The sequence below is a fragment of the Castor canadensis genome, chromosome 7 (genome assembly GCF_047511655.1).
Source record: "Castor canadensis chromosome 7, mCasCan1.hap1v2, whole genome shotgun sequence".
NCBI lineage: Eukaryota > Metazoa > Chordata > Mammalia > Rodentia > Castoridae > Castor > Castor canadensis.
In genome coordinates, this window is record NC_133392.1 from 60,347,112 (window position 1) to 60,359,635 (window position 12,524).

At 45.8% G+C, this 12,524-nt stretch overlaps 1 long non-coding RNA gene across 1 annotated transcript in view; it reads left to right on the plus strand.

Moving 5' to 3' along the window:
- Positions 1-11,654, plus strand: part of LOC141424627 (uncharacterized) — a 74,050-nt gene extending 62,396 nt beyond the window's left edge. The window contains exons 2-3 of the long non-coding RNA XR_012449500.1: positions 10,795-10,944; positions 11,088-11,654. This is a non-coding gene — a long non-coding RNA (uncharacterized lncRNA). The remainder of the gene's footprint in view (positions 1-10,794; positions 10,945-11,087) is intronic.
- Positions 11,655-12,524: the final 870 nt, after the last annotated feature.

Genomic DNA, 12,524 nt, shown 5'->3' on the forward strand with positions numbered 1-12,524 from the left:
GCTGGGGAGTGGGAGAAAGCTGACAGAGAGGCACTTGTACAATGGACCTAGCATGCCCACAGGCTCTAAGGGGAGAAGCAGCAGGGTGAATAGAGACCCAGACATCTATGTGGCTTGCATGAGATGAGAAAACGTGCAGTGGGCAAGAAGAGAGGCTGGAGCAGTCAGTGAAGCCAGTCCTTAGTGACCTGTGAACTTCAATAAGAATTTGGACTTCATCCCATAAGCTTTTGGGGCACTGAAAGACTCACAGATAAATTATGTTGCAGACAGAGTGCTGGTGCAGAAGTGTGTGAAGGTGGATTTGGAAGCAGGCAGGATGGACAGTATGTTTGGTGAGGTGCTAGGCTTCTTTATCATCTCAAAAATGTTTCCAGCCTCAGGGCAGGAGCCAGAAGGCAGCAGCCAGGACCTGGCCTGGCATGGTGGCAGGAGGAGTGGAGAGAAGGAAAGGCACCTGAGAAATGCTTGGGGGGAGAAAAGAGTAGGACTTGGTGCTTTATAGGTGTAAGAGGAGGGAGAGGGAGGTCTTTAGAATGACTGCTGGATTCATAGCTTAGGTTACAAAGTAGATGGTGATGTCTCCAGCTGCGGTAAAGAATTCTAAGGAAAGACAGTTTAGGAGGGAGAAAAATAAAATTCATTCTGGATGTTGACATTGAGGAACCTGTGAGTGTGGGAAGGTGGGGAATGACTTCGGGTGGACATGGCCAGCAGGGAGGTCGATATTCGAGCCCCCCACTGTAGAGGAGAGCTAGACTGAAACAAAGATCTGAGAATACTGGCTTTAGATCCCACAGAAGGGGAAAGGACCACTCATGTGCTCATCATGAAGGTGACTTAGACAGCGGGGAACAGAACAAATTAAAGTGACTCCAACTTCAATTTGAAGGACATTTATTTGTTTCACTTATTATACTTAGAGATAGGTCCTGTTATATATATTTTTTTTATCATCTCAATGTGTTCTCAAGGACCCAGACCCTGCCACCTCAGTTGACCCCTGAGTGTACATCCTGCAGGAACATGGAAGACACACTAGGTACCTGAAGAACATGGAACCCTAGGGAAGGAGGTTAGAAAAAAACTTTGTTAATAGATGCAATGTCTGCCCTTGGCTGTTTGACAAGAAAAGGATTAGGCTTATAAAAGACTTGGCTGGTTAACAAGGAGGAATGAGAGGAAATCAAATATCCACTAATTAGTACTTATGGGGTTGGAAGAAACAACTAATTAATTCTTAACCCTAAATGATAAAAGGCAAACTAGAGAAATGCTTTCAGTGAGAAAGGCTGGTTAACACTTGTTCCCTGTGGCCTTCTGCTTTGGGCTCTGATGGAGTGACAGCTACTGGACCAGCCACTAGCCACCATAAACAAGCAGAAAACTGGATTAAACATATGGAACATCTGTTTCCAAACATTGGATAACCAGCAGACAAGGCCGTGCCCCCTGAGAAAAGGGAAACAAGATGACTCTATGACTAGTCGGACTCTCTGCCTAGAGGCATTGAGCAAACTGTGACTCCAGGAGTAAGAACTTGTGCAGAGCAGAAGTCTCACTAGTTCAGGAGATAGGGATCAGAATTCAGAGGTGATGCAGCTGGAATTTGTAGAGCAGAAAATTGGAGAGAAGGGAGCTTTGCAAAGAGCTTTTCAGAGGCTGCACAGGAGTCATTCTGAGTCTTTAAATATTAAGCTGTGCATGTGTGGGATGAGGACCATGTACATGGTCCATGTCCATGGGGTCAGACAAAGAAGAAAGACTGAAGAAAAAACATTATTGGGGAGTTTTAAGCCAAACAATATTTTAAGCTCAAACATTAGGATATATTCAAGTTCAGGGCAATAAGAATGGAGAGACCTCCATGGGCATTGTTTCTTGTTCTTGTTATCTAGGAATTACTGATTAGAAGGTAGACATTTTGAATATGATTTTATTGAATACTGAACTTTGTTATTTTTCTTTTAAAGGATACTGAGTTCTATTCCAGTAATTTACTTGAAGATAAGATTGACTCTTTCAAGGCTTATCATTAAACGTGGTTAGGACGGGTTAGAATAGCCTTTACTCTAGGGCTTCCTAGTTTAGTACAGTGGAAAGTTTAGAAAGGTTGTAACTCATGAATAGAACTAAAGAAATGACACTCATAAAAAGAAAAATTGGGCAATAGAAACAGACCCAGAGATGACAGATAGAAACTTAAAACAGGTGTGATAAATACATTTGAGTATTTAAAGGAAAACATGACTATAATGAGGAAAAAATGGAATATATGAAAAAAGAATCAAATGAAACCTGAAAGCTGAAACATATGTATATGAAATAAAAATTTTACTGGTAGGCTAAATAGCAAATCAGATATGACAGAAAAAAAGATCAGTAAACTTGAAGACAAACAAGCACAAAGGGAAAAAACAAATACCAAGTATGATGGGGCTGCCTATAATCCCAGTGCTCAGGAGGCTGAGGCAGGAAGATTGTGAGTTTCAGGTCGACCTGGGCTAGATAGTGAGACCTTGTCTAAAACAAAAACAAAAACAAAAATGTCATTTTTTTAAAAGTCTGAAAAAGAAGGCTGGTAGAGTGGCTCAAGTGGTAGAGCATCTGCCAACCAAGCCCTTAGTTCAAATCCCAGTACTGCCAAAAAAAAAAAAAATAGTCAGAGAAAGACATTAACAGAGCATCAGTGACTTGTTGGACAAATGGTCTTGAATATATGCAATTAGAGTCCCAAAGAAGATGCGGGGGCAAATATTTCAAAAATAATTGGCAATCATTTTCCAAATTTAGTGAAAAAAATTCCATAGTTCCAAAATACTCAATGGATTTCAGTCAGGAAAAACAAAAAGAAAAGCCACATGAAGGCATACCACAATCAAACTGTGGAAAGCCAATAATGAGCAAAACCTTTAAATGCAGCCATAAAAGGATCTTAGCCTTGTAACCAGGACCAAATCAATGGTATGGCTATCATAGCTATGGCTGAAAACTTGATGGACTAAGAGGTAGTTGTTTCTTTTTTTTTTTTTTTTTTCATTTTTCTTTTATTATTCATATGTGCATACAAGGCTTGGTTCATTTCTCCCCCCTGCCCCCACCCCCTCCCTTACCACCCACTCCACCCCCTCCCGCTCCCCCCCTCAATACCCAGCAGAAACTATTTTGCCCTTATCTCTAATTTTGTTGTAGAGAGAGTATAAGCAATAATAGGAAGGAACAAGGGGTTTTGCTGGTTGATATAAGGATAGCTATACAGGGCATTGACTCACATTGATTTCCTGTGCGTGGGTGTTACCTTTTAGGTTAATTCTTTTTGATCTAACCTTTTCTCTAGTTCCTGGTCCCCTTTTCCTATTGGCCTCAGTTGCTTTAAGGTATCTGCTTTAGTTTCTCTGCATTAAGGGCAACAAATGCTAGCTAGTTTTTTAGGTGTCTTACCTATCCTCACCCCTTCCTTGTGTGCTCTCGCTTTTATCATGTGCTCATAGTCCAATCCCCTTGTTGTGTTTGCCCTTGATCTAATGTCCACATATGAGGGAGAACATACGATTTTTGGTCTTTTGAGCCAGGCTAACCTCACTCAGAATGATATTCTCCAATTCCATCCATTTACCAGCGAATGATAACATTTCGTTCTTCTTCATGGCTGCATAAAATTCCATTGTGTATAGATACCACATTTTCTTAATCCATTCGTCAGTGCTGGGACATCTTGGCTGTTTCCATAACTTGGCTATTGTGAATAGTGCCGCAATAAACATGGATGTGCAGGTGCCTCTGGAGTAACAGTCTTTTGGGTATATCCCCAAGAGTGGTATTGCTGGATCAAATGGTAGATCGATGTCCAGCTTTTTAAGTAGCCTCCAAATTTTTTTCCAGAGTGGTTGTACTAGTCTACATTCCCACCAACAGTGTAAGAGGGTTCCTTTTTCCCCGCATCCTCGCCAACACCTGTTGTTGGTGGTGTTGCTGATGATGGCTATTCTAACAGGGGTGAGGTGGAATCTTAGTGTGGTTTTAATTTGCATTTCCTTTATTGCTAGAGATGGTGAGAGGTAGCTGTTTCTTAACAGATACATTGACTTGGGGGAAAAAGACTAGTGAAATGCCCCTCACACCTAAGTCTGATAGGCTTAACCTACTTGCAATTAATTACCCTCAAAACACTGCAGCTTAAGGAAATGGGGACCATTAGTGAGAGAGAGAAATTTGGGAAATTTAAAATATGTGACTACAATTAAAAGCATGAAGGTGACTATTGATACATGGAGTTGTCCAGAATCAAATAGATAAGACTTCTAAGTCTTTAAATGTGTTATACTGAAAAAATTTCACAACCCTGGAGTTAAAAGGCCTTTGCTCAAGACTTAAACTCTGACTTTCAAAATTTTACAGGCTAAGAAAAATGTTCAGCACCAAGGAGGACCTGTTCTCCAGTGCTGGCTTTGGATGGGGCTAAGGAGGACAATGGGGGAGGGGGCGGGATGGTTGATGCTGCAGCTCCAAGCATTATGCTTTGCATAATGACATCATCTGGCAAAAGGAGAGTCTTTAATAATCTCCCTCTTTTTATCATGGAGAGAAACCTTTCTTCAAACACCTAGCAAGATACCTCTTGGTCCCATCAGCTGAAATTGGATCTTGTGCCCATATCTAGTTGCAAGGGAAGCTGGTAATGTAGGTAATCTGGTATTTTCAGCCTCAGTTGGGGGAGATGGATTTTTCCAGGAAGGAAGAAATGGGGAGTGGGTTGAAATGACTATTGAATAGGTGCTCTGCAGGGTTTGCCTTATCCTATGAGCACCAAGAGTCAGATGAAGTGATCCAAGGTAGAATTCTAAGGAACATCAACACTTCATGGAGTCTCATGTAGAAGGTCAAGCAAAAGGTTAACTAGTTTCTAAGTAACAAATTGCTCCCAAATTGAGTACTGTAAAACAACAAACCTGCTCCTCCTTCTTTTTCTCCTCCTCCTTCTCTCTTTTTATCTATCTATCTATCCATCTATCTATTTATCTATCTCTATCTCTATAATCTCTCTCCTGGCTTTTTTGAGACAGGGCTTTGCTGAATAGTCTAGGCTAGCCTCTAATTTACAATCCTGCCTCTGTCTCTCAAGTGCTGGAATTACAGTCATGTACCACCATTCCAGGCTTCTTTTCTCATAATTTCTGAGGGTCAAGAATCTGAGAACAGCTTAGTTGAATGATTCTGTCTCAAGGTCTGTCATGAGGCAATAGTAACTGATGGGTGGGGCTGAAGCCATCTCATCTGGGGGAGGATCCATTCTCAAGAAGGCTCACTCACACAGGTAGTGGTTAGAGTCCTCAGCTCCCCACTGGCTAGTAGATGGAAGACTTAGTTCCTTGCCAAGTGGGCCTCTCCTCAGTGTGTGTCAACTGACTTCTCTCAGAGTGAGCTATCTACAAGACAGAATGAGAGAAAGAGCAAGATGGAAACCTTGCTGTCTTTTATCACTAACCTTCAAAATGACATGCCATCATTTCCACCATATTCTCCAACCCTGGTACAATGTGGGATGTGACCATGCAAGGTGAACTCCATCGTGGAAACTCACTACCACAGAGCCTTGGAGACAGAGAAGAAGACAAGAGGTGTGAGGTGAATCTAAGGAACCAAAGGAGAGGGTTCCAGAAGGGTAGCATTCAATACAACAGTGAGAATCAGCAGTAAGGTCTGAGAAAGGCCCACTGGATTTGCCAATTAGGTCTTTAAGATAAGAGCAACTTCCACTGATCAGTGTGCAGCAGGCAGGTCTGAGTGGCTGGTGAGCAAGTAGAGAAGAGCAGGTGTGGACCATTTTTTGTGAGGGTAGGATGAGAAGGGGAGAAGGGAGATTTGGACAGAAGCTAGACATGGCCAGGGGAAGATTTAGGCTTTGGATGTGAGGTGGTTGAGTATATTTTTGGGCAGTGGGGAAGCAGCCAGTAAGTTGGGAGAGGTGGCGATGCAGGAGAGGGATGGATGACTGATGAGGTAGCCTCTTGGAGGAGGCAGGAGAGTTGGAGGTCAAGGACACAGGTGGGCTGGTTGGCTTTGAGAAGAAAGACACCTCATCCTCTGAGGCTGCAGTGGGGGAGGCAGGATGAGTCTGACTAGGGCAAGGCCTGAGCGTGAGGACTCCTGGGAATCAGGAACTCACACCCGATGTCCTCAATTTTCTTGGAAAGAGGGGGAGGCAAGGTCACAGTGAGCTGAGAGAACAATGATGTCAGTTACCACGGTGATTGCTTGCATATGAAGGCAGGCTTAGAAACAGCCTGTTCTCATGAACAGGGCAAGTCCTCCCGTGTGATCTCATGTGTGCTTCTATCTCTCAGCATACTCAGTTTTCATAGATTCACCATCTATGCTTCTAGACAGCACCTGTCTGAGTTGCCGCATGGAATGAGTTAGAGGGATTGAAATGAATGACATGGGAGACATGAGAACTCAGGAGCATGAGGAATCAAAGCCCCTCAGTGAGGCAGGGACCTCCAAGGTCCTATCAGACATTGCATCTGTGGACTGTCTCATGAAGGGTTCATTCACCCTCTGCCTCACCATCCCACTGGGAGCTCCTTGTCATTTCCAAACAAACCCTTAATATTTTCCTTCAGGAGAGCTGGTGCCTGGCTTCCTATGTCCCTCAGGCTCTACAGGGAGTTCTAGAACAAGTCCTCACCCTACCTGCCAGCTGTTTAGTGATGGGTAGATCCAGTCTTCCTCGCCTGGGACGGAAGCACTGGGCTGACCATGTCACAATTCTCGGCATCCTCCATCCAGATGTTGCATTCCCTTGGCATCTTTGCCACCAACAGTGCCCCAGTGAGGGTTTCATCCCACTCCACAGTGCACCATACATTCGAGTGACCAAGTCCCTTCCTGACTGTGATCAACTGTGTGTGGAGAGTTACAGATTCCCATTTTGGATCTGTCTGTGACCACTTTATTCTCTTTGCAGGCTCCGTGTGAATTTCGGGGGAACCCAGCCATCATTTCAGGGTAGTGTTTTCCACCCTTTGTTATTTCCTTTTACCATGCTTTGTCCCTTTCCTTCTCACTACCACCCCAATTCTGTCCCGTGGTCTTAGGGAGGGGTGTGGCCAGGGAAGACAAAGGAAAGCTTCACCTGGATTCCATTTGAAATCTTGGGTCCATAAGGTAGCAGCAAGGTGAGCAAGGGCAGTACTTCCATCTTTGAGATTTGCCAAGGAGTCCTCTTCTGAGGGGCAGTGGAGGCGGAAGGAGCCACAGGATCACGGACAAGGGCGGTTCAGAGACAGGGTTCCAGAGAGCTTTGGAGAATCTGAGAGTACAGGAGATACAGGGCTTTTTATTCACAGAGCCCTGGGAAGTGGCATGACCCCAGGGAAGGGATCATGGAATATTCTAGCAGCAAAGCTTAGCCAGCCTGGCAGAGATTTCCCAAACACCAGTTTGGACCTGAAGAACGGATAACGCCCCCAAGATCAGCATGGAGCTAGATAGGAAGGACAGAGCAGCATGGGGCTATCTCCATGGCAACCCACAGAGACCAATGAACAAGGGCAAGCTTGGTGATGGACATCACAAATGACACTGAAGACCAGATGCCTGACGCCACTCAGCCTCCAGGAAGTTAGATGCCACCTTGAACAAGGAGAGGGGCTGCAAATTGACCATAATCACACTGCTACCGTGGGGCAGAATAAGGCCTTGGAATACAAGTCAGTGGCAAAGAACAGAGGCGAATCCTCTGCTGTCATACCTGGGTGAGTGCACTGCCACTCCAACTTGCTGCATCTGGCTACTCCCACTGCTCCATTCTCCCCACAGTCCTGTGCCAGTGAGCTGCTCAGGTGGTAGGCCCTGGAGGGCCATGGCAGAGGACTTCAAGGTTATCACACATGTGGGCCACAGACAAGGAATGAGGACAGAAGCAGAACCCAGGGCTAGCTGTGGCAGGGTGGGCTGGGGACGGACAGACGAGAACCCCTGACCTTCTGCAGTCATGGACCTTCTGCCCAACACCCCCTCCAAAGCTGAAGATAAGAAGCTGGGGTACAGGAGGTGGAACTCAGAGGCCAGGGCTGCTGAGAAAGAGGGAACTGGGCTGGGGGGTCAAGTGCCTATATTCTCTGCCTTCTGCTTCTCCTGCAGCTGCCTCCTTCATCTGAAGTCACATCCCCCGATCATCTCTGCCCCTCCTTAGGAGCAACTGAAACCAACAGAGAGCCCTGGGGTCCCCGAGGGCTCCATTTTTCTTTCCCCAGGGCTCTAAGGCTGCTCACCTACTCTGCAGGCTGACTGACCATAAGCCTTTGCAGTGTGGGCAGTCTCTGAATGTCTGCCTCGGCAAGGTGACCAGATAGCAGCCCATGCGAATGTTTGTTTGCTGTTTCCACACTCTTCCTCCACTTCTGGAAGTGAAGAGAACAATGATTTCAGTTCCAGATCCCTCTCTTCTCCTTTCCCTTCTATCTGTAGAGAGACCTCTTAGCAGGACAAGGCCAGACAGGGTGACACCTACAGCTCTTTCTAGTCATATCTCACACTGCTCCGGTGATCTGGCCTTCACAGATCCTTTGGGGAAATTACTAAAAGGTGCCCTTTGAGCAGTCCCAGGATGTCACAATTTGTGATGTGGAGCGTCTACTCACCTTGGGCCAAACACACTTGTGCAGTGAACATTTTACTCAACAGTGCATGGCAACTGTGACCACAGACATACTGTCTTATTTGAGTTCGAGGTAGATAAGAAAAGTGTTGTCCCTGTGAGTAAACTGAAGCCCAGAGAAGGTGTCAAGATTGTTACAGCAAGTAATGGGAGCACCAGTGTTCACCAAGTCCTTTGTACTTCCTGCCTCATCTATGTCTATGGGAAACTGCCCATTGGACTGTGCTTCAGTTCTGAGCCAAGCCCTTATATCCAGATAAGGAACCCTATACTCACTTTAATGTTCAGGTCCTTTCTTCTACCTTCTGTACACTGAAATACTTTTTTTCAAATGTTTGAGACAAATTTTTGTATTAATGAAACACCAAGAGGGCTAGAAGCATGGCTCAAGTGGTAGAATGCCTGCTTAGCAAGTATGAGGTCCTGAATTCAAACCCAGTCACATATACACACACATAAACAAAACACTGTGAACTATTTTTGACATGAGAGAATGGTGCTGGGAGCTTCAGTTAGCACAGAGAGTATCAACATTCTGCTGGATGTGTCTGACCATAAATGGGCCTTGGGGGTGAATTTACTGTATGTTAATGATAATAACTTTTGGCTGCTGTTTCATTTTTCTCTTCCCCTAAAAAGGATTTGAAATAAATATGAGTGAATTGAAAGATTCCTTTGGAGAACAGGGGTGTCTTCCTATATTTCAGTGATGACTGAGTTGACACTGAACGCTTGGAGCACCATCTTTTTGCCATGTCAACTGCCTTGCCTCTCAGAATCATTCATGGAGAGTCAGCTCCTTTGCTGACCACATTCTACAAGAACGTGACCCCCATACTGTGTCCCCACATCACTCAACTCCAGATCTCTCGGGCTCCTCACATTTTTTCATCATCTGCCGCCCTGTTGTCACAGACACACGCCCAGGAACCCATGCCTGGGATAGATGGCAACAGCCTGCACTTTGAGCTGCAGCTGTAAAAGGAGACAGCTTCTGGAGGGTTCAGGAAGGCCGAGTGTATTTTTCATTATGAGGAGGGGGGAAATCCTGCGACATCAGCCTGGTTGAGGGCAGGGACTGACTCAGCTGACTGTGGAGTCAGTTTCCAAGTTACCGCCAGTGGCCTGGCATCCTGCTATGCACGCTTTTGGTGGCCCCTCCCATGTGGAATCAGGATTGACTTGTGGCTGCCAATCATGGAAGGCCTTACAGCCTCACCGGGTCACCTGGACCCCCTGTATTGGAGGAAGCTGGCAGCCTGTCACGGCCTATGGGACAGCCACATGGAAAGGAACTGGATTCTGCTACCAGAAGCCACTGAGTCGCCTTGGAAGTGGGTTCTCCAGCACCAGTCAAGTCCACAGAAGATAGAATCCTCACTGACATCTGACGTCCGCCTCCCAAGAAACCTCAGCTAGAATCCCAGTGATTCGAGTCTTGCCTGACAAACTGAAAGTGAGAAATGAATAAGAAAGTTGTTTCAAACCTCTAAACTTTGGGCAATTCATTATGCAGTATTTGATCATCTAGACATCATCACTCTCTACTACATCATCAGAGATTTCAATGTTATTACTCCCTCCTAAATGAAACACAGAGAGTTTGAATGGCAGTCCCCAATCACACAGCAAAACTATTACTCTTCAGTGTAATTCCCAGCTTCTATGTTCACCATGTAGAACTCCTAAATCTGTGTCACCCCTTTATTGTCCTCTCTTCTTTCAGGGCCACATCATCAGCCCCTGCTCTCATCACCTCACCCCCACCATCACCTCTTTTGGAAAAAGGCTCATTCCTTCCTTCTCAAACCCCAGCCGCCTCCAGGTAGAAATGGTGACAACCTCTACTTGTGAGCTAATGTCATCCTGAATGACTAATGGTGATAGATAAAGTTTGTTGTTTCCCTGCTTGCAGTGAATTCTCATGTAGTAGGCTGGCTCAGAAACCAACGTGATGCTGCAAGACTCAGTTCTCGGCTTGGCTTTGAGCCTGTCAGACTGGCTCAAAGAAAGGAGAATCCTGGCTGGAAAAACAAGAACTTAATTGAGGATCAGGGCCATTATGTGACTGTGACTGCTGTTTCCACAGTTAACCTGAGTGTGGTGTTTTCATAACCCCCTTTGCCTTTCAGAGGCAGGAGCCCAGACATGGAAGCACAGCCCAAGGAAGACAGATGGAGGAACAAACACATGGCCTTGTATCCTGTCGTGTCTCTGCTCTGGCTGTTCTCTTGGTCCGGAGAGCCTCCCAGCCTTCTCCAGAGTGAAGCTGTTTCACACTGGTAGGTGAATCCCACGTCAGGCCCTGTGGATTCTGCCAGACCTGCCTCTACCCTTCACAATGCAGGGTTCCAACTCCCCCCTCCCCCGTCCTGACTTCTCTTGACCTACAATAGCTTGTTTTTTCTCATCCTCTCTTCCCCAGCTCTGGTCTCTGAAAAGCAGAGTCATATCTAATGGATATTGGTGTTCACAGAGGGCCTAACCAACCTGGCCCTGGCTGGAGAAGACATCTCAGAAACATCTGCTAACTGGACACCAGCAAGGTTGCACAGTGGACAGTTGGCATGTCCCTTGAGTTATGGATTATGTTAACTTCAATTCTGCAAGTGGGTCTCTATTGGGTTAAACTTGGCTGGCAGAGGGGGGGTAGGCAGGGCAAATAGCCTGTGGAATAAAAAATACATAGCAAAGCCCTTCAGAGGACTTAGCCATTTGAGGAGGGGACTGAAAGGAATGTGTAGCGAAGCTGAACACATTCTCTTGGGAAACATTCCTGACAGCCAGGCTTCATTTCCCCAGGGAGTGGCCTGTGCAGCAACCCAGGGATGTCTTTGTAAAGGGGTGACCCTGCTTGCCTTTCTCTTCTGCCTTCCTTCAGAGCGCCTCCATCTCCTAGATTTTGCGGACAGGGTCCTTGTTCCTCCCTAGCTAGGAGAAATCATTTGACAGTGTGACTTTGGCCCATTACAGACAACTGTTTTCCTTCTTTGCAGGCCATTTCAACACTCCCGAGCAGAAGCATTTGGCAGGGAAACAGCTTCCTTGCTGAGCGTCTGGGCTCGGCACAAAATGAATCAGGAGTTTTAGGCCCAGGCAATGTGGGGGTGGGGGAATCTAACACCCACTCTCTTAGGGTTTTGGGTTGCCAGGGACTGAGAACCCAACACATCAGGATGGAGCAAAAAAAGAATTCATTGGAAAATAGTCCTGAAATATCTAGGATAGCTTTGCTTTCAGGTGCAGCTTGTTCTAGGGTGTCAAAGTGTCATGAGGGTGCAGTCTGGTTTTATTTCTCAGCTATGCTTTCTTCTACTTGTCTTCCTTTTCAGGCATCAAGTCATGCTAAAACGGCTGAACATCCTCCTAGGTTCAAATTCAGCAGAAAAATAGATCCATTCCTCCTCAATGATAAAAAACAAACTCCCAGGCTTGGCTGTCATTGGCTTAGAGATGATCATGTGTCTATCTCCAAACCAATCACTGAGGCTAAGAGAGTGGAATGCACTGATTGGCTAATCCTGGGTATAGCTTGTCTGGCCCCATTCAAATCACATGGGCAGAGAATGGGAGGGAATCTGGGGTGCTGGGGCCATAAGCTAGGTGATAAGATTGTGAGCTGTATAAAAACAAGCATCCACCACACAACTAAGAAACAGCCAGTTTCAGAAGTCACTGCAGAGCAGGCAGCCCGAGTCCTACCAGCACCCATACTTGTACCTCAGTGTGAGGAATCACAAAACTTTGTGTGCTGCTTTTACAGTAGTTAAGTGTGTTTTTACTGATAAAGAGGTTCACAGCACCGTGAACCTCACAGGCATTTGTTGGTTGCCCCCAGGACCCATTGTTCCTCCTAGTAGTT